The sequence below is a fragment of the Lepidochelys kempii genome, chromosome 5 (genome assembly GCF_965140285.1).
Source record: "Lepidochelys kempii isolate rLepKem1 chromosome 5, rLepKem1.hap1, whole genome shotgun sequence".
NCBI lineage: Eukaryota > Metazoa > Chordata > Testudines > Cheloniidae > Lepidochelys > Lepidochelys kempii.
In genome coordinates, this window is record NC_136384.1 from 15,481,086 (window position 1) to 15,501,831 (window position 20,746).

Genomic DNA, 20,746 nt, shown 5'->3' on the forward strand with positions numbered 1-20,746 from the left:
AGTCCTTCCATGAGAAACCTCTTGTAATTACTTTCAAGAAATATATACTTCTGTCTTAGAGTTGGCAGATGGCGAGAATTCTGGGGAAATCACTCTGAGATGTCTGGCTTTAGTGTTAATAATACAACATGTAGACAGAAACCCTGAAAATACGTTGATCACTCTTGAGTCAAAGTTCAAACAATCTGTGTCAATGCTGTTTCACACGGTGTTCTCGCACTCATGAATTTACTGGAGAATAAGCTGATCAGTAGAACAGTTCACCTGCAATATACTGTACTGCTGTCACACTACCATGTGCACACACTTTAGATCCACAAAAAATGTATATCATTACAGTTACTGTATAGTAAGGGAGTAGTGTATGCACACGACAGATTAGATCACACACACGCAGTGACCAAAGAGACGACTCAGGCAATCTACTCAGGGTACACAAAGTGGCACATTCACCAGAAAATTCCTTAAATTATCTTTAATGCTAATATTTAAAGAGAGAGGAAATGTTAGTCAGGAAAAAACCTGGCTCACCATAAAATGCTGAATGGTATTCCATGTATTCTACTGAAGATTATTTACCAAATTACTTTCCTTTTGGTTTAATGTTCTGTGGGCAAAATTCTGTTCTGTGGGCAAAATTAAAATGGGGCACACTAGATGGAGAAAGAAAGAGTAACCACTGTTATTACCGCTCCCCCACCCAGCAATTCAGCACTCAAAGTTCTAGAGTGATAGACTAGTTTTCAGTCTGGACAGTAGACCACAACCTTATGGGGCTGCTAGCTTGGATTTAAGGCACCACCAAATTCAGGAGAGGTTTGTGTGTGTGGACTGGAGAGAGGGTTAGGGACAACAGCGAAGAAAGAGCCCAAGTTAACTCTGAAGCGAAGGCATACTCTCAATGTACAAACCTCCCCAGAACCAGATTGCAGTTTAGATTATAAATTCTTCAAAATATGGGCCATGTCTTTGTATGTTTGTACATTTCCCGGCACAACAGAGCCTCAATTCTGATTGGGATCTCTGGGCACCACTAAAATATAAATAAATAACTAATAGATGGCTCTGGGACTCTTTTTGTGATGAGCATTGCTTTGCTATCCCCACTTCCATGGTTCCAAATAGCAAGGCAAGACTGTGCCATGTATGCGTTAGGTCTTACCTATATTCAAAGTTGAACCAGTTTAAACTATAAACTGCCACATAAACACTCATTCATATAAACCTGGCTCATACTGATTTAACTTAATTTAGCACTGAATTGATTTAAGCTATTAATACAAGTTTAAATATAAGATTAATATACATTAAACTGAATTAAAGAATGTCCACAGTGTTTTGCACCACTTTAACTAAATCAGTTTTTAAAACGACTTCAGGTTAAACTGGGCCAACTCTGTATATAACCAAGGCATAACTCTCTCCGTATATTTGTATGTAAAGAAAAACAACTGAAATTTGGAAGCTAGAGCTAATACCAGTTTAAACATGGATCTTAACCAGAGTCTGAAAACTAATGTTCCAATGGGCATTCAAGCTAGAATCAAATGCTATGGGAAATTTTGTTATTTTTAATACTTTTTATTGGGTTGACTACTTTCATTTTAAAGCAAATGCCTATTTTGTATTTGCAATTTATTATTAAAATTTCTGAAAAACAAATGATTACAGCAAATGAAGAATACTGTTAAATACTGAGGGGTAGGGATATGTGCATTCACACATGTGTATGTATACTCTCTCTCTCGATATATACACACTGTACATAGATATAGATAGATATTTAATCCTAAACACAAAAAGCCCAAGCATGTATTTTATCCTTTAAAAAGAAAAAGATGCACCAGCACAGCAAATTAGATTTGTGCATTTTCCTCTTTTAAATAGTAAAACATCAAACTGAATATCTTGAGATTTGATAGTAAAATGTTAAGGAATCAATATCAACTCCCAATAGTTCAAATTTGGAACCTCTGGGTAACTGGAGCCTGGGAAATCATTAAGTGTGGTCTGGAGTTATCCCATCAAAAACAGTTGTTCTTACTTAAAAGATGAAACTTTGCCATTTTCTGAGATAATGAAAATAGTAAAACATCTCTAGTGTCTTCTCACCATATAAATATTTCCAGGGTTATATGCTGCATAAATCTGAGAAGTTATTAGTAATAAAATATTCTCATCTGCTCCATTAAATCTAAAGATATCAAATTCTTAATGATCTGGAATAACTACTACTCAGTAAGAATCAAAATAAGACACAAGACCAGGGGGTAGGGAAACTACGGCCCGCGGGCCGGATCTGGCCCGTCATGGCTCCCTGCCTACCCTGGCACAGCTCCCGGAAGCGACCGGCACCATGTTCCTGCGGCCCCTTGGGGAGGGGGAGCAGAGGGCTCCGTGCGCTGCCCTTGCCTGCAGGCACCAGCCCCCGCAGCTCCCATTGGCTGGGAACAGGGAACTGCGGCCAATGGGAGCTTTAGGGGAGCTACCCACAGGCGAGTGCAGTGCACGGATCCCTCTGCCTGCCCACTCAGGGGCTGCAGGAACATGGTGCCAGCTGCTTCTGGGAGTGGCGCGGGGCCAGGGCAAGCAGGGAGCCTGCCCTGGCCCCAGTGCGTGTCGCTGCCACCCCGGAGCCGCTCCAGGTAAGCAGCGCTGGGCCAGAGCCTGCACCCTAAACCCCTCCTGTACCCTGCACCTCAACTCCCTGCCCTGAGACCCTGCCACACGCTGCCTGCACCCCAACCCCCTGCCTTGAGCCCCGTCCCACACTCCAACCCCCTTTCCTGAGTCCCCTTGTATACCCCACACCCCTCCTCTGCCCCAACCCCTTGCCCTGAGCCCCTTCCTGCACACCGCACCCCCTCCCACACCCTGCACTCTGTCCCGCACTCCAAACCCCTGCCCCAGCCCTACATTCATGGCCTTGCATGCAATTTTCCCACGCAGATGTGGCCCTTGGGCCAAAAAGTTTGCCCACCCCTGCCCAAGACCTTACAGTGCCAAATCAAAAGAAAATGAAATGTGCACAGAGAAAGTCATTTAAATAGGAGATTAACATTACTATTTCAGAAACCAAAGTGACAGGAACGTAAGAGTGGCCATACTGGATCAGACCAATAGTCAATATAGACCAGAATCCTGTCTTTTGACAGTGGCTAATGCCAGAAGATTCAGAGGGAATGAACAGAACAGAGCAATTATCGAGTGATCCATCCCTATCATCCAGCCCCATCTTCTGGCAGTCAGAGGTTAGCGACACCCAGAGCATGGGGGTGCAGCACTGACCATCTTGGCTAATAGCCATTGATGGACCTATCCTAAATGAACATATCTAATTCTTTTTTGAACCCAGTTATACTTTTGACCTTCACAACATCCCCTGGCAACTAGTTCCACAAGTTGTCTGTGTGTGAAGAAATACTTCCTTTTGTTTGTTTTAAATGTGCTGCCTATTAATTGGATTGGGGGTTCTTGTGTTATGTGACGGGGTAAATAACACTTCCTTATTCATTTTCTTCACATCAATCATAATTATATAGGCCTCCATCATATCCCTCCTTAGTCATCTCTTTTCTAAAATGAACAGTCCTAATCTTTTTAATCTCTCCTCATATGGAAGCTGTTCCATATGATTCATCATTTTTGTTGCCATTCTCTCCACTTTTTCTAATGCTACTATATATCTTCTTTGAGATGGTGTGACCAGAACTGCATACAATAGTCAAGGTGTGAGCTTACCAAGGATTTATATAATGACATCATGATATTTATTGTCTTATTATCTATCCCATTCCTAACACTGTTCACTTTTTCAACTGGTGCTGCACACTGAGCAGATGTTTTCAGAGAACTATCCACAACTCCAATATCTCTTTCTTGAGTGGTAATAGCTAACTTAGATCCCATCATTTTGTCTGTATAGTTGGGATGTTTTCCAATATGCATTACTTTGCAATGATCAACACTGAATTTCATCTGCCATTTTGTTGCTCAGTCATCTAGTTTTATGAGATCCCTTTGTAATTCTTGGCAGTCTGCTTTGGACTTAATTATCTTGAATAATTTTGTATTGTCCGCAAACTTTGCCACTTCACAATTTACCCCTTTTCCCAGATCATTTATGAATATGTTAAACAGTTAAGTCCCAGTACAGATCTTTGCGGGACCCCCTCTATTTATCTCTCTCCACTGTGAAAACTGACTATTTATTCCTACCCTTTGTTTCCTATCTTTTAACTACTTACTTATTCATAACAGGACCTTCCCTCTTATCACATGACTGTTTACTTTGCTTAAGAGCCTTTAGTGAGGGACTTTATCAAAGTCTTTCTGAAAGTCCAAGTACACTATATCCACTGGATCATTCTTGTTCACATTAGTTGACACCCTCAAAGAATTCTAATAGATTGGTGAGGCATGACTTCTCCTTAGAAAAGCTGTGTTGACGCTTTCACAATATATCATGTTTATCTGTGTCTGATAATTCTGTTCTTTACAATAGTTTCAAGCATTCTGCCTGGTAGTGAAGTTAGGTTTACTGGCCTGTAATTGCTAGGATTGCCTCTGGAGCCTTATTTAAAAATTGGCATTACATTAGCTATCCTCCAGTTATCTGGTACAGAGGCTGTTTTAAGCAATAGGTTATACACCACAGTTAGTAGTTCTGCAATGCTAGAAAAAACAGAAGGAAAGGGAAGGCAGGAATCTAATAGACACTAAAATCAAAGTGAAAAGAGTTAATAATATGCTAACTGCAAAAACAGTAATTGCCTTTTAAACCAAAATGTACCTAAAAAGTTCAAGCTGCAGCAGAGTTAGGTGAAGGAATCTTCCATCACTTGGGCATGCCTGTCTGCTCTAGCTGGAGGTTTATTTACCTTCTCTGACCCACAGTTCTGACATCTACTGCAATGCTCTCTCCCCTGCTTGTGGCCTCTTCTAATCTGGCCCAGAGATATGTGTGAGATAAGGAGGAAGCCTGCAACAGCCACTGCTACTATCCACTGCCTCCCCATTCCATTAAAGCTCCACCGGAAGATTTTAGGCACCTCCCCAGCCTATCTATAATCACTAGACATGTGAGAAACATAAGTTTATTTTTACTATCTTCTTGATATCCCCCTCATCATGTCTGTGATCCTAAAAGCACCCCAATGCCAACTGGCACACAGTTATGATACTTACCCAAAGGGGGTATGTAATTTATCTCTGGAAAACTCACAATTCACTGATCATTAATTTTACTGTGTGGTGTATGTGCAAAGTTACAAACGTGTGCTGACATTATGTTCTTAAAATGTCTCCCAGATAGGACACAAGGAATCCATCTCTCCCCACACAAAGGAAAGTGGTGCCACCTGATTGAATGTCTCTCCAGGGTAAATTGAGAGACACTGGACATACATTTACTTAAAAAGTAAACAAAGCCATCAAGCTAACACGAGGAGGTTGCAACCACTCATCTATCCCCAGGAGTGGGTGGGTGAGATTCTGTGCCCTGCGTTGTGCAGGAGGTCAGACTAGATGATCATAATGGTCCCTTCTGACCTTCATATCTATAAGCAAGGGAGGAACCATCATGCAGTCTTCACCAGACTGCATGGGATCTCTTCCCAGCAGGAAAAAAGGAACTTTATCTACAAACACATTTCAAAGGCTTACTGTTCTATGAAGACAGGGGGAGCAAACCCCTAAGTTATCCTTTTACCTGACGAGATAAAGAAACTGAGCACTTTGGACTCCGTAAAGGATCCTAACCAGAATTAATGACCCATTGCTGGAAAAGAGACTTGGTGAGAAACGTTCCTTTTTCTGGAACAAAAGACTCCACTTTGTTAAATCAGGTTTTAATCTTATGAGCATATTTTGCTTTTGCTTGCTTGTAACCCTTTCTAACTTTATGACTTATACTTGTTTCAGAGTAGCAGCTGTGTTAGTCTGTATTCGCAAAAAGAAAAGGAGTACTTGTGGCACCTTAGAGACTAAGGAATGTATTTGAGCATAAGCTTTCGTGAGCTACAGCTCACTTCATCAGATGTTTGGTATCACTTAAATTTATGTCTTTCTGATTAATAAACTTGTTTTATTTTTAATACAAAACTGCTCAGGATAATTAAGTCGCAGGCAGACTGTGAAGAGCTACAAAAGGATCTCTCAAAACTTGGTGACTGGGAAACAAAATGGCAGATGAAATTCAATGTTGATAAATGCAAAGTAACACACATTGGAAAACATAATCCCAACTATACATATAAAATGACGGGCTCTACATTAGCCGTTACCACTCAAGAAAGAGATATTGGAGTCATTGTGGATAGCAGCTGAAGTTTTATAACAAATATACAGAAGACTCAACTGCAAACTGTACTGAGCCAATGTCCTTATGAGTGCACAGACCTAAACTAACAAACTGACTGAGATGTGGCACAGAAAGTGTGTTTCAGTTTGTGAATATTGTGCTTCACCCGTTCTGTTAACACAAGAAAGTCTAAAGCAGCATATCCAGACATATTCAAAAAGGAAATAATTCCAAATATTAACGTTTCAGTTATTGTAGTTCATAATCTGGCTCTCAACAAATGGCAGAGAGATTTTATGAAGGCTATAAATCTTTAAAATTACTCAGAAAAAGTAAGGTTTTGATTTTAAGTCTTCAAGACATGCATGCCACACATATTAGCTCAGAGAAGCTAGATTAATCTGGAGCCATGAAAAAAAGCCAATTCTACAAAGCCTGATTAAATATTTAGGTCATATTGTTTCTGCAGCAGGGTCTGAAAAATATACATTACACAACACTGTTTGCTACATGAAGAGTTAGGAAGATCTTAAAGGTCTAATCATTTATCTTTTCAAATGACAGTCATCATACGCCATGAGACCCGCGTGGAAAAACCCAGCTAAAATTATTTGGTAAAGGAATGGTGAAAGTCCACAGGGTTTGTGGACATGCCCAAGTGTTTGTGAGCATCCAAACGACACACATATGTCTCGAGAATGTGATCTAGTAGTGACTTACTCAGACGGTCCCAAAGAGCGACAGTAAAAATGTACACCATGTAGACCCAAGAAGGATACAGGTGATGATGATGACGACGACCTATTAGATCATCCAATCCATTTCCTGGGGGCAAACGCTGGATTGTTCCACGTGTTCGCATATTAGCTTAACGCTACATTTCATCTTAATTTGTTACATTTCTGGTTCTCAGGCTCGTCTTGTTCTCCCTTCCTCAAAATGAAGTACTTTTATTATTAGGAAAACAAATAATCTCACATTGGCATAGCCTCAAGTTTAATGATACCCACAAATACAAAACAGAGTCAGTTTTCCCCCTGGTTTATAAACTGACAATTCACATAATGGTGATTTTGCTCATATACATGCTATAAACACCTTCCTCCAGCTACTGGAGTTGGCATAAAAGCATGATGGCTCAAAGTTGTATATGGCGTCTTGGAAATAGGCATGTACAGTATAGTAAATAAAATTTCTGACCATAATGCTCTTTTACATATAAATACTCTTCCATCTTGCAACTAATGCATATTGGCAGCGGTATCTAAGCACTGAGAATGATCTAAACGTTTAGTGCATATTTGTTTGTGTATCAAGCTCCTTTTTGCTACTCTGCCTCATCAATTTCACATGCTAAGCACAGTCAGCCCAATTCAAATACTGCAAAAATTGGTGTTAAGAATTCAGTAGGTAGTAACTGTTCCTTTGGAATCAACACCAAACCAGGGCCCTGGCATGAAGCTAGGAGGCACTGCTGGAAATGCTCTCTTTTAGAAGAGAAGTAAAATCAAGGCCCCGGCAGTTTGTGATCATGAAAAGATTCCACGGTACTTTCTGAATTTTTACCCCCCCCCCTTTTTTGGGGGGAGGGAGGGGGAGAGAGGAGCAGTAAAAATGAGAGTATTAATTCCTAGTCTGCTGGCCAAACTATGGTAATTATATTCTGCTTATATACATCCTCCCTACAATTTCAGTTGAATACTGGATTTTTCTTCACTTCTTATCCTAAATTATCAGGTAATTTCCCTGTACATTGTTAAACAACTTACATACCCCACTCTATGGGAGAGCACTTTTCTGAGCTCTTGATTTTTATCTGCCATACAGAGGTGAAGTAAGGCTTACTGAATGAATGACTGGAAAGCACTGTGAAGTCCTGGAAGGGAAAGACCTATAGCACAGCAAATTATTATTTAAATTCCAGAAAAAGGAATAACTTGTGCTAATGCATAATGAGCATGAGTTCCCACACCCTTGAAGAAACACTCTGTCACAGTATCAGAACGGTATCAGTGTTAGTCTAGATCTGCAAAAGTGGCAAAGAGTCCTGTGGCACCTTATAGACTAACAGACTTATTGGAGCATAAGCTTTCGTGGGTGAATGCCCACTTTGTTGGATGCATGTCTCTGTCACAGCAGATCCCTATTTAATGAATGTAATAGACAGTAGGTTTAAAACAAACAAAAGGAAGTACTTCTTCGCACAAGGCACAGTCAAAGGAATGTTGTGAATTCCAAAACCATAACTGGGTTCAAAAGAGAATTAGATAAGTTCCTGGAGATGGTCGATCAAGATGGTCATGGATACAACCCCATGCTCTGGATGCCCTTACATCTCCAGCTGCCAGAAGCTGGGACTGGACATACCAGCTGGGACTGGATCACTTGAAATTGCCCTGTTCTGTTCATTCCCTCTGAAACATCGGGCATTGCCATTGTCAGAGAGCGGATACTGGGCTAGATGGACCATTGTTCTGATCCAGTATGACCATTCTTATATTCTTATTTAATAATGTGACTAATGATGAAACACAAACAAAAGTCTTATCAGAAGGGTATTACTGCCATACTATTGGCATTTATTATGGAGGAATATGGAAAATGGATACAGATTTGGTGATTCATTGGCTAGACTGAAATTCTAGTTATACATTTACAATAAAAAGGAGTCTCATTATATAGAGTCCACATTACCTTTCTGAACAAAAGGATTTCTAAATTAGAGCCAGACAGAAGGAAGTGATGACCCATATGAAGAAAAATATGGAAGAGATGAGAAGAGGTGTTTACAGGGTACCAATGTTAAAGACAAAGCACAAAAAAGTTTAATCATGCAGATGAACCAGCTATTTAGAAGGAATGTATCCAGGGCAGCTTAAGGAATATTACTACTGGAATGCTACCTTTGAAATGTATTTATCCGTTTATCGTTCGGTTAGACACTTGTGATAATTCACAAACTCTACAGAGGATTAAAGGAATTTCTTAGTACACTGGTATTAACACAGACACTGGCATTTTTGTGCAGTCTGTATGAACTTGAAAATCCTCAGTCATGAGAACAAGTATTTGCATGAGCCAGCTGGTTTCCGAAAGAGGGCCTTCCAACTGTAACCTGACAAGTCTTTAGAGCTGGTTTTCTAAGCCATCACTCCTTTTACCAGCATCCTCCCATCTCTGCCCTAACACACACATTGACTTTGGGGAAAGAGCCACTTGTGGACCCAAAAAGTAGTTAATGAGTCAGTAACACCTCTTCACATGACCTCATTGCAAGGTTAGTCATTCATTGCAGACTTAACTTTATTTCCACCACACAAAGCCTGCTGTTATTTCCAATATTTACTGTAAACTATTAGCTTTAGAAATGCTGAATCATAAAAGACTTATAGAAAACTTGATGCATGCTGTAATTGTCAAATCCTACATCATTTCAAGCTTCTTTCCTCTGTAGCTACAGCTTCACCCTTCATTTAAATCTGCATTAGAGATTTTAAAAGCCAATGTTCCACCTTTGAGGACTTGGCAAGTTGAGATATAAGCATATGGAGTTAGTAGATATCTTAGATGAAGTGCTTAACTGGACAGACAGATCCAGACTTCTCTTATTTGAGATCGCTTCAAGATTCCATCCTTAGCCAGGATCCTTAGGATAAAGTTGAGGTCAGAGTCAGAATTACAGATTCCTGGGGGAAGAGTAGATCTATTTGGGATGGAAGCTATGGCACTTAGACTCTGACTGATACAGTTTATTTGGGAATGCTACCACCCTCTTTTATTTCCTCTTCAGCAGCTACTTCCTCACACATACCTATCCTAATCCTGTACTTCCCACACTCTCCATAATCCCTAGACACAGTGATTATATCACTCACTGTACTGCAATGGTGCAATAAAAATAATGCCATTAATAAAGTGTGAAGAGCAGAGAACAAATCTCACAAGACAAATCATGTTTTATAAGCAGTTGAAAATTTTACTGTGCGTTATTCTTTACACAGAAAAGTAATATAGTCTTTAATTAAGCTGGTAAGAGATCATTCCTAAATCTTCAATAGTCATTCCCTAATATAGACCAGATTTTCACTCCCAAAAAGAAAATTTATAACAGGAATCATTGTGTGTCAGACCTGAACTAAGACCACATGCACTATGTGTTAGAACTCCTCACTGATGCTTGCAGAAACAGTCGACAATCAAACTACCACCCAACTGGAGATGATGGACAGGCTCAACCAAATCATCACTTATCCTGAATTTCTCTCCTTCTTTCTTTGTTACAGAATGTGGCTCATAGTTCTATAAATATGTTTAACTTAAAACAGACTGAGAAGATCTGGTCAGGAATGACTGCTGTTTCTAAGGTTCTACTGGAATAACAGAATTGTTTCTAACATTCTACTGAAATATCTTTTTTTTTAATTTTCTTTTTCTAATGCTCAGAGAAAACCCATGTAACGCAGTCATTACCACACATAGTCGCCTTTATTATTTTTTTTTAAAGGAAATGATGCATTAACATGTAGGATTTACATTTTCAGAGCATTGCACTGCAGATTAGACAAATCCCAAGTAAAATAATGGGACACATGTTAACCACTTTTGAACTATGTTACTGTGCTTTCCAAAAACTGAGAAGAAGTATAGTGTCAACAGGGCGTGCATACTGCTGGTAGTTCTTCCACTCTCCTTCCTAGCACTGTTTAACAAGAGAGGAACCTAATGTCACGAGTTTTGGGGGCTGAAGAGAATACAGAATTGCTCAGCAGCAAAAACCAGAAAACAGAAGACAGTCAGTCAGTCATCTTCCTCAAGGTTTGTCCTTGAAGTTAAAAATTGAACGTTCACAACAAACAAAACAGACCATCCAGCAGAATAGAGTCAGAAGATGCCCAAGTTGGGGTTGAACTCTATGGAGTCAGGTAGTCTCTCTCCTCTGTATCCTAAGCACTCACTCTTACAGACCTAGGCCTAGGCAACCAGCGCAAGAGGAGTGGAAAGCTGAGTTGGCGTTACCCCCTCTTCACCAAAGACCAGTGAACAAACGCTGGCACCTAACCACACATGAGATGTTAGATCTCAGATCTCCCTCAGGTTGAAAGCTGTAGACTGGATACAAGCCTAACCTTTATTTAACCCTCTCCCAAAAGCTTACAAATAACTGGCAGTTGCTTAAATGCCAATTTTCAAAGCAAATATAATGCAAGCTATTCTATTTGGAAGTTGTTTCTTGCCATCAAAGACTGGAATATCTTGGTAAAATACTCTAGTATGATTGAGAGGGGTAGACACAAGGCTAACTACTTCTGTAAAAGGGAGAACAGAAGGAATTTGTGGATTGTTTTCTGGCTGATAGGACAATATGCAAGACAGGATCAGATAAACTGTATTTGTTCTAAGAAGAAAAGGAGTACTTGTGGCACCTTAGAGACTAACCAATTTATTTGAGCATGAGCTTTCGTGAGCTACAGCTCACTTCATCGGATGCTCAAATAAATTGGTTAGTCTCTAAGGTGCCACAAGTACTCCTTTTCTTTTTGCAAATACAGACTAACACGGCTGTTACTCTGAAACCTGTATTTGTTCTAGTCTTTCCTCTCTCACTAGCCAAGTCATCAGAAGAAGGAGAGATCAAAGACAGTGCTACCAATGACTGTGACTGTTCTTTTGGCAACTACCACTCACCCCCAGTGATTTACAGCAAAAATAATTTCTTTAGAAGAGCACCTACTGTGCTTTCCTCCATAACAGTTACTTCTGTTGAAACAATCAATTTACACATGGTCAGACTCATACTGGCCTTAGAAGAGGTCAGAGTTCAGCTTTTATAAATATAATTTTATAAAGACATGAGAACCATCCTTTATTACAAGAGGAAGAGTTTTGTATTTTAAGATTTGATATTGTTTCATGATCCTTATGCTCAGGGCTCAGACAGCAAGGACAGGAATACATAGTTGATGTCAAGTCTCTGGACATTAGCCTGGTTAGACTTCATGAGTTACTTGCTGCTGGGTGAGCATATTGAATACATTTTATGCAATTAAACTCCATAATTTCCTTTTATCAAGAACTGAAAGATAATTCTTTAATTTATATGGGAAAATTAACCTGGAAAAAAGGTTACTTCCCTGTACAGTAACTAATGTTTTTCGAGATGTGCAGTCCAAACACATAGTCATAATTAGGTGAATGCATGTCCAATGCACACAGAGATTATCTAGTCAGCAGTATTCACCAGGGTCCTTCTTGTCCTTGTGCACTTTGGGAGCGTATAAAGGGTGGAACTGCCCTGACATACCCAGTTCCTCCGCTACTGCAAGTGTCTGTGATCTCAGGACTCTGAAGAAGCGAGAGGCGTGTGGATTGTGGAATATGTAAAGGGATTATACATCCTGAAGAGCAGCAATAACAGCTTTTTCTTTGAGTGCTAATCTGTGCACATATTCAACATTAGGTGACTCCCTAACAACAGTTGTTACAGGGGGGTGGATACAAGGAGTCTCTGTGAAAATGGGTTGCAAAACAGATCTTCCAAATCTTGCATCATTACTGGCTCCCTGCACCAAGACATAATGTTTTGCAAACGCATGTGTGGAGGACCAGGTGGCTGCGCCGCAATGTCCTGAATAAGGAGGTTCACTAGAGAAACTACGTAGATGGGGATTTTGCTCTGGTGGAGTGAGCATATACCCATTTGGACGGCTGCATGTCTGCTAGCTGGCAACATGATCTAATTCACTGGATGATACAATTTGATATTCTGAGAGTAGAGATGGCCTGTCCTCTGACCCTCCCTATGAACTTGTTCATAAAAACCTCTAATGATGGTGTTTAAAACTCTGAATCTATGAATCTACAGCTGCTGGAATTTCAGCTTCTGAATTGCAGCTTCAAGTCTCTTAGAAATATTGGGTGAAATCCTGGCTCCACTGAAGTCCATGGCAAAACTCTCATTGATTTCAAAACAGTCAAGATCTCACCCATTAACTTAACACATAACATATTTTTTTATTTAAGATCAAATCTTGAGCACTGATTGACAGCTTCTCAATGTATTGTGGCAAAATGTACAATCCCCATACCAGACCAGAGAAGCAGCAGTAAGTGAAGAAAATGGTCATAAAAATTCTCTCTCAAGTAGTGTGGCTCTTAAAGTAGATACAAAAAAGGGTCAGATAAGACAACAGGGTGTTTTCCAAAGCTCAGCCCATCTTCAAGCCTGCTCTCACTCTGGTCTCAGCTCTCCTTCTCAAGCAAGTGACTGTTTCTCATTACCATGTCTCAAGCACTTGCAGAGCCAAGTCATGTAACAATTTAAGGACCGCTATGCCATAATACACTGCAGGGAGCATGACTAATTGCGAAAGAAAGAAAGAAAGAAAGAAAGAAAGAAAGAAAGAAAGAAAGAAAGAAAGAAAGAAAGAAAGAAAGAAAGAAAGAAAGAAAGAAAGAAAGAAAGAACCTACCTCTTATCTACCGCTTTTCATCAGTAGATCTCAAAGCACTTTAGAAAAGAACTCAGTATCATTATCCCCTTTTTACAGAAGGGGAACTAAGGCACAGAGAGGTGAAATGATTTGCCAAAGGTACACAGCAGACTAATGGAAGAACTGGGAACAGAATCACGTTCCCCTAAGTCTCAGGCCAGTGTTCTATACGCTAGACAACAATGCCTCAAAGTTCTCTTCTGCCACAGTTCCAGCCTGAACTCATGGTTGTCGTCATTTTCAAAGCCAGAGGAGCTATTCAGAACCTAGGTATTTGCCAGGGTATATTCTATACTGTTTCATACCCATCCAGTCCATTTCAAAATAAATCTGAGAGTCTGTCCATTTGGGTAATCTCTATAACCTATGACTGCCAGGCCTCTAGGCTCAGAACTCCCTTCTAATGAAACGTTATGTGCTAAGCCACTTACACCAGATGAACAACAAGAGTATTAATAACCCGCCAAGTGCCCACTTCTGAAACCCCAGCAGCTTCGACCAGGATTAAACCAAGGTTCAATGGTATTTCCATGTTGGAAACAGCTGATATTAGCCTAAACCTCCTCTCCATATGTTCCACACCCAGCAGACATGCCCACCACGTGTAGCACTCATTTTTTGATGATGCAGCTAAAGCAGCAGGGATGTCACCCTAATGCATATGAGCACCACTACACTAGATGTATAGTAAACTGGACAGTAAGGGGCAATTTCATGGTTAAAACTACAGTAGAAGAGTATTTCACTCATTCACCAATCAATTTAATTAAACTTTACTTTGCAAAGACATTTGCAGGAGACATTTGTGCCCCTTTTCAATGTCTTATCTTTCCCCTATTTTAACAATAGCATCTTCATTTTTGCTACATCACTTTTTATTAATTGCAGTGACACCTCCCAATAATTATCAGCTTATCGAACTCCCCACGGCTGAACTAGGTCAACAACCTACTAATACCGCCAGCATATGTTTCTTTTTTTGTATTATTACCTCAAGACTTTCATGTATTGTTCCTGCATTCCTCTGACACACAACACTACATGTGCATTCTTGCAACTAAGGGTATGTCTACACTGAAAACAAAGGTACATTCTTAACTCAGGCTAGCTAACCCACATTAGTTAACTTGGGCAAAAACAGCAATGAGCATCCCCATCAAGTCTATTCTCTTGCACTCTCTGTCCTTGGAGGTGGATTTATACCTTCCCTGCCTACCCCTGTCATTTTCTGCAGTCACCATCATGGAGTTAGGGGCCAGGTGGGAGTAGAAACCCTCAAACACTTGCGTGAGAGAAAAATATCATTTCTCCTAATGCTTTGCAGTAGGGAGCAATGAAGTATGAAGTATTCCAGAGGGCCATTGTAGGCTCCAGGAGAACCTCATTTATCAAGAGGGCTATTCTCCCTGGAGCTGATGGTTGGAGAATATCCACCAACTTACGCATATTCTCCTGCGGGAATTCTGCTTGGATACCCAAGGTAGCAGCCATATGCTTCATGACTTAAAGTCCTTGGGCACCGAGGTAAAGGAAGATGACAGCACAGTAGAGTCATCCAGGGAAGACGAGGAGGTGGTTTGCTGCACCAGTGACACATCCTTCTCTTTTACCACAGGATCCGGTTGGAAGAGCCCCATAGGTCCAGGGGAAACAGACTCAGTGGTCACTTGCAGCTGAGATGACAGGAAAGTGGAAGCCACTGTCAGGACCAGTGATCTTGCATTGGAGTGGGACCTCAGGGACTGAGGAGTGTCCCAGGGATTGCAAAGAGGCTATACAAACAAGGCACAGGTGGCCAGTACACACTGGGCCAAGAGCCCTTGTCTCGACTGCAGGACACATGCCAATCTCAGTACCAACAGCAATCCAAGGACTGGTGCCTAGCCGATGAGGAGAGGGAGGGCAACCTTGAACTGGATCTTGAGGAATCCCGGAGGTTCTGTGATGACAACAGAGGAGCCAGCCCCAATGGGGCAAACAACCTGTCAGATTCATCTGAAGCCCAGTAAGGAGGTGACATCAGTGCTGAAGAGGAGAGGGGAATCAGCGCCAGTGGCACCGAATGAGACATTCCCACTGGGTGCCAGGAGAGGTATCAGCACCAAGGCTGGTACCAAACTCAATGATGGCATGCACGAGTGTTAAGATGGCCTTCAGTGTTGGGCCCAGCCTCGAATCCATAGTCTACGGCCCAGATGACATGAGCTGCAGTGCTGAAGGACGCGTCAGCTCTGCGACATGGGCAGAAGATGCCAAGGGCACAACATAGGATGAGCTGGTAGAAGCTATAGCATTGGAGAACTCCTGAACCAGCAGAGAGTCTGGGATTGGGGGTCAAAGCAGATCTGATGCCACCTGGCATGCCATCAGAATGGAGACAGCATGGTGGCTGACATCATTGGTACTGGACTCAATGGACGCCCCATGGCCAGAACCAGAATCAATGGTACGGGTCCTTTTTGATCTTGGCAGTGGGAGCAGTTGGACGGACCTGCTCCATCCCACATGCCAGAGGGAGGATGGTGTTGGTCAGCACTCCTCCTAGAAGAGGAGGAGGAGTCTCCCCAAGCCCTGGAATGGTTCAAACTCATTTTATGGGACCTCTTCCTCACCACACCAGAGGAGGGTGAATGACCTCTTCCTCTTGGGGGAAACACCAGATCCCAAATGTGGGGAGGCATCACTTGCCGGATCTGAAGGCAACTGCTGATCAGACAAGGGCCCCAGTGCCAAAGCAGGCCTCATGGCCTGCTTCAGAAGGTTCTGCTTCAACCACAAGTCTCTTGCCACCTCTTTGTAAATGAGTTGCAGAAGAAGCACTCTCTTTAATGTGTCCCTCACCAAGACACAACAAGCACCTTATGTGGGCACTGCTGTTGGGGGGTGGCCCCCTTACACAATGGACAATGCCTGAAACCTGGTGAGGGCACCACACAGGGCAGCCAACTACTCTACTAACACTTAAACTAAACCAAGGAACTACTATTACTATATGCAAGAAACTTTCTAAGAAAACAGAGTGAAAGTGTGAAGTGGACATGCCAAAGAAAGCTCCAACTCTCGTGATGGATGGAGAGAAGGAATCGGGAGGGTCAGAGGTGGTATTGCTCTTATATGGCCAGGGGAGGGGATATGGCCACAGGTCATGAGCACTGTCCCCAGAGGTGCAGCTAGGTAAAGTTCTCTGGCTCTGGTGTGCTTACACCCACATGCAATACATGGCTGCATTTATTTGAAGAAGAGCAGAACATTTTCCTTTTAAGTTCTGCTCCCTGAAAAGTGCTGTTGTGGGTAGCCCAATTTCACTGCATTTCTGCCCTGTTTGTCCACTACTATGCCTATATGAAACAAGAAGCCATATTTTAAAAAAGTTTCCCTCTAGCATAGTGACCATCAAAGAAAAAAATAAATAGGCAGGAAGACTGGAATGCTCACATTGGGTAAAGCAGTGTGATACACCCATTCATTTATCTTCCTGTGCCAGCAGCCTAATGCGTTCTGAGCTAGTAATTATGTTTTGGTAATGTCACTGCTAGGAAACTTTATTAACCAATCAGAGACTTCTAATCTCCCACCATATTTTTAGACTATTAATTTCAGGACTCTAAGTCCAACAAGGCCCCTAATAATCAGCTCAGATCACATGTATCTTGCTGCTGTACAAATGTTTTTACTTCTTGACAGAAAACATGTACTGTACTAATTGAATAAACCAAAGCTTGGCCAAGTCAAAACATCTTCCACTTCTAAATACAAAGATCCTTTTTGAAGGTTAGGGTTTGGAGTAAAAAAAACCACACACCCCAAAAAACACATTATTACTACAATTCACATCTGAGGAATTGGTGAGAGACATTAAGCTATCTTGAAGTTACTTTTTGCTTTAGATCCTGTAAGGTGCAGATATCCTTCAACTCCTCTTGAAAGAAATGGGAATTGGAAGTTCCAAGCACATTACAGGATTGGTCCTTATAAGACTTCAAAAGGCTGCTATAAATTAACAAAACCAAATGAAAATTCAAACTCTATATATACAAGTTACCCAAAGCATTAAGCTCCATTTCTCAATCTGCACCCCACCTCTTCTCTTTGTTTTCCGTTCCAGTGGGTTATTTTATCTCTAGCTGTTTAAAATATTTCACCAAGATAAACTTCTAAAAATGAAACTTCTTATTTTTATAAAATTTGCAAAGGTCACAAACAAAACAAAAAGCAGCTCATGAAACGAGATCTAAATAATATATGCATTTGTGAATTTCTGTACTTCTACCAAGCATAATACAGGAAGTTTGATTAATTTCATTCTTGTTTTTAACTTGAGGAGTAACTGACAACAGAGAAGAAAATATAAGCAAGGGAGTATGTTCTCTTTCTTTAGAAACAATACGCAGGTCAGAAGCTAGCAGCACATTTAATATGAATATACATAGCCTGTAAAAGAGCTAGGCAAAAGTATGGATGGCTTCAGTAGTTCAATCACTTAACTGACGATAATCACACTTACACAATTGTTTTACCGTAATCTACCAGTATAATTCTGGACACTACATTTGTCAGCGCTCTCCAAATACAAAAAGAGTTAGACAGTGGCAGATAATATCCTTAGCTCATTGTGGAAAAATAGCCTGTGTGTAATTAATGAGCAATGTAACCAATGAAGAGGATCCTAACAGTTAAGAGATGGGAAGGCTCTCCACATGCACAAAGCAGGACAGTCTTCAATACAGGACGTATCCAATATTAATTGAGTGCTGCCCTGGATTTTATTATCAATAATGTTATATCTATTTCCATTCCCAGTTGCTGAACATAATGAAAATATTTACACATATCTGTCAACTCTGATGTTTGCAGGAATGTTATGTAAATTTTCTGATGTCATAAAGTTATATTTTTTTGAGATCCTAGGTGCACTGTATTAGATATTCTCAGTCTTTAATGGACAATAGTCTTCATAATTTAAAAAAAATTGGCAGTCTCTGCTCAGAAGAGAATTATGAAAAAGCTTGCATGGAAACTGAATTACTTCTCACATTAAAGAAGAAATTATTAGAGCATCTGGTGAGGCTTGAATTATGACTGACTGCATTCTGTTGTATGGCTAAGCTATTGGCTATTTTATTTTAAAACTGTATATCCTAAAATAAAAAATATGTAGTTGTAAAGTATTATCTGCTTTTTAGGGCTTTCCTGTGGCCCTCATAGAGGGCACCTTTTTATTATGAGTACAACAGTTCCTTAATTTCCCTTCAGAGAGACATTTGTATTCTGATGGATTCAGAGTAAGAATCTAGATATAAATATAATTCTGCTTTATTCCTACCAGAAAACATGGAGCAGTTGGGGTCCACTGGGTGCTGAAACAGTTTAATCACAGTGGCTATTCGATTGTGGGGTATGAAAAGGAGGGATGAACACAAAGAGTACCCCATCGAATATTTAACACTTGACGTGTGATACGATATCATGACGTACAGAGGGACCAGAGGATGAAGAAGAACAGGCTACTCTGCGATGAGATTACCTGCTGATCACCTTGGGCAAACGCCCCAACCCACTGAGGTCAAGAACCTATATACTGTACTGGCAACAAAAGGAGAGGAGCACCCTAAAGGTTGGGGAAAAGGAGCCACCTGCCCTGAGGCTGGGAGACTCATTGCCTCCACACTCATAGAGGAGAAGAAATAGGATATTTGTGGTTGTGGACTCCCTTCTGAGGGGAATAGAGGCATCTATGTCTTGACCTGACATGATGTCCTGGGCGGTGTGCTGCCTGTCTGGAGCCCATGTCCGAGACATTACAAAAGGTTGCCAAGGTTCATCCTTCAGACCACTACCCCATTCATGTGGGAACTAATGATACTGCCTATGACCTAGAGCATATCAGCAGCGACTACAGGGCTCTCTGAGCGAAGGTGAAGGAGTCGGGGGTGCAAGTTGTATTCTTGGCCATCCTCCCAATTAAGGTTAGGGGCCTAGGCAGAAACACACACATCCTGGAGATGACATTAAGGGTCCTGGCCTTGCAGAGTACCAGAGCTTGGGCTCCAAGCCAAACCCAGTCGTCTTCACAGCAATTGTACAGCCTCACAACTCAAGCCCCAGGAGCCCAAGCCAGCTGACCGAGCCAGCCGGGGGTGTTTAATTGCTGTGTAGATGTATTCTGAGTCACCAACCTAGTGAGGAAGGCTTTAAACTAGGTTCAAAGGGACCAGGAGACAAAAGTCCACAGGTATGTACAAAAAAGGGTGACCTTAATAGAGGGCTAGATGCTGGGGGTGGGAACGGAAAATTACAATAGAGCCACAGGAGCAGCAAGAGGGAAAACAGTGGGGGATCTCCTCAATGGTTTAGATGTCTATACAAAAATGGAAAGAGCATGAGAACTACACCGGTAGAACTGGAAGTATTAGGGCATAAGCTAAATTATGGCTTAACTGGCATCACTGAGACTTGGTGGGATAAATCTCATGACTGGAATTATTGGTATACAGGGGGATAGTTTGTTCTGAAAGTACAGACAGGGAAAAAAGGGAGGAGGTGTTGCATTAATCATTTAGAATATATATACTTGTTCTGTGGTCCAGAGGGAGGTGAGAGGCAGACTAGTTGAAAGTCTTTGGCTGAAAGTAAAAGGGGAAAAAACAGGAGTGATGTCATCATAGAAGTCTACTACAGATCACCAAATCAGGAGGAGGAAGTGGATGAGGTATTTTTAGAACAAACACACACCCAAAACACAAGACCTGGTATTAATGGGGGACTGTAACTACCCAAACATCTGTTGGAAAAGTACTCTGGGAAAATACAAAATGGTCCTTGGAATGTACTGGGATCAACTTCTTGTTTCAGAAGTGGAGGAAGTAACCAAGGGACACCCGTCTTAGACTTGATTCTGACTAACAGGGAGGAATTGGTTGCAAATCTGACCTGAGGTGAAAGTCAATTTGCGTGA

General features: G+C 41.2%; 1 protein-coding gene across 4 annotated transcripts in view; it reads right to left on the reverse strand.

The window, feature by feature from the left end:
• DYM (dymeclin) overlaps positions 1 to 20,746 on the reverse strand; it is a 389,895-nt gene that overhangs the window by 115,147 nt on the left and 254,002 nt on the right. The gene's annotated exons all lie outside the window — the stretch shown is intronic.